The following is a 2,657-nucleotide window of genomic DNA, read 5'->3' as shown; positions in this document are numbered from 1 at the left end:
AATAGTACCTACACACCACAGAAAGTTACTCAATTTTGCCAAACAACTAGAGCATGTTAACAATGTAAATTGCAGAAAATTGAAATGACAAAGAAAGGATGAGTTGAATTTTATTGGGAATATAACTATTGCATTGAAAGACAACCTATCTAGAAATTTTCACAAGACCTACAACCACAAGAGGTTATACTTCATATGCTCAAGGAAAACTACTAACCCAATCACTAGTTTGCAGAAAACAAATATGCAAGAAGAATACTAATAACAACTGCAAAAGAAAGTAACTATATATTTTTGGCTTGCCAATACATTATCCTCAACCACACTTCCCACAAGATAGGTTGTAGATAGACCTGCACAAGAAATTTTCTTCAACAAATTAAGTTAAGAAAGGAAGAAAATGCATAGGTAAAATACACATGAGAGAGACTAGAGCCTCTGGGTTGGGCCCTAACCTAAGGGGACTCATCCCTCTAAACAAGCTCAAATTGAAGATAACAGAAGATTTCTCATTAACATCAAATAGTGCTCAAATACATGACAAAGGAATGAAAATGACAAGTTTGAGCTCCTAGCTCTTAGTAGTCTCTATCTTCTCCAAAATTTCAAATCCTATTGAGCCCTTAGGCTTCCTTATTTATAAAAAAATGACTGAGGGGAAACCTCCTTGGAAAGAGGGTTGCTTCCCTCCAAAATCCCTAGAAAGGTGGATCTAGCTCCTTTAAATCCTCACAATCTTTGAGTGCATCAGCTATTAGTCAATCTTTGAATTGTGGGTGAGTAGATTCAAGGAGAAAGTTGAGTTGGAGGTTAGTAAATGTAGGGGACCAACCTCCTATGTCTTCTCCAGCTGCCTCCAACGTATCTCTACATATTAAATGCACTCAAATGTACTCTTTTTCTACACATTAATCACATTAGGCCATGAAATATGACAAACATCCTTTAGTCTTCCTAATAAACACATTATAGTAAAAAAATATGTTATTAAATGTAAGGAAAGAGGTGAATATAGGCTAAAGGAAGGCCAAATGGGCCTTATTATGTACATATTAATGAGGCCCATCATCACCCCCCGCTGAAGGTGTTGCTCACCCTCTAAGAAACTTATCCATTTAGTTCCATCTCATGCATAGCCTTGGTGGCTACCCTAACATCCCAAGGTATCTCTGAAGAAGTGCCCTCTTGAGGATGGAACCCTGCATTTCTTTCTATTTCTACCCACTCTTGCTGCTCTTCAATCTGATCCTTTCTTTCTTGTAGCCCTAACAACAAAGGAGGGTTGAACTTGAGCCCAATCTAGTTGGCCTTCAGTCTTTGGACTATCCTCTTATATAAGGGTGTCTTCTCCAAGGCATTCCTCAATCTCTCTGGAGAGTGGTATTCCCTGATTTACAAGCTATGGGGTAATGAATGCCATCTCCTCTGATAGGCCTGCAAGCCCTCAGTCCCTAGCAACCTAAACATGTCCTCAAAGTGTTGAATGGCTTTCTCCTGTCTCTCTATGTAAAGTGGTGCCAATTTGGGATCCTCAGAGATGAGCTTGTGGTTGCTAATGACAAGGTGGGGAGCCCTCAACTTTGCTCTGATCCATAGGGGCTCATTAGTCTCCTTGGATATCATCCTTTTTGCTTCTTCAACCCTTGCCTCCTCATGGGTCAACCAAGAGGCTAATGCCATCAACTTCACATCCCTATCCTAGCATTTGGATCCCAAAAGTTCATGTTAGTCAATATGAGGTTGTGCATGTAAAACTATGCCATCTTAGCTTGGTCTTCCACACTAGCCTTGTGACAAAATTCAATAAACTGCTTGTAGTGTTGGAAGGGAAGTGAACCATATTGTGCCAAAGTTTTGATTTGAAATTGAAGCCACTACTCTTTGAGGAATATGGCATATGTTTTTTAGGGATGTCTGCATTGGGTGGCCTCCATAGCCAAGCTTGCCATGGTGGCAAGTTGTCCTTCTTTCTCCTACAACTGCTCTTTTAATCTCTTGTTTTCCATTTGCAATTGTTCCCTCATGGTTGCCTCTCTTAGCCTCAAATCAACCATTTCTTCACCCATCTTCTTCATTCTTTCTTCCATGAGGCCCACATCCTCAACTCCCTTGGATTTAGCAATCTGCATCCATCGGTGGGTTTGACTTCTTTCTTTGTCTAGCTCAAGGAGGATAGGGACTACAAATTTGGTGGGTATGATTTGTCCTTGTTCATAAACTTTGGAGTAATACCCACTATCTGGCTGAGGATCAAGCTCCTATAGCTGCTATGGTCCTTCTCCTCCCTCTTGAGGTGTTGTTGTACTTTCCTATATCATTGTTTTCTTATCCTGTAGTAGTTTTTCTTCTTCTTGTAGCATTGCCCTGCTTTCATACAATGGGGTAGATTCTTCTTGTAGCTACCTTGTTTTAGCTCCCATAATGTTTGGCCTTATTGGTGAGGTTTGGGGTTTCTTTCATTTAGTTGTGAGGGAAGTCACCTCTTCAATTTTTTCCTTTACCCTTCTTTAGCTCTCCCTCTTGGTGACTAGTTGATCCTTCAATGGTGATTGGGGTAGTTGTGGGAGGTTGAGGCTTCCCTTATTTGAGTCTAGTAATCCTCTTCTTAAAATAAAAGGAACCTTGTTTGGGTTGTCTTCCTTTGATCTTGACAGGTG

This window comes from Pinus tabuliformis, chromosome Q (assembly GCF_031772625.1).
Source record: "Pinus tabuliformis cultivar Carrire ecotype Pingquan chromosome Q, CPIR1, whole genome shotgun sequence".
NCBI lineage: Eukaryota > Viridiplantae > Streptophyta > Pinopsida > Pinales > Pinaceae > Pinus > Pinus tabuliformis.
The sequence above is the reverse complement of the archived record's forward strand: the minus strand, read 5'-3'. Positions refer to the sequence as shown.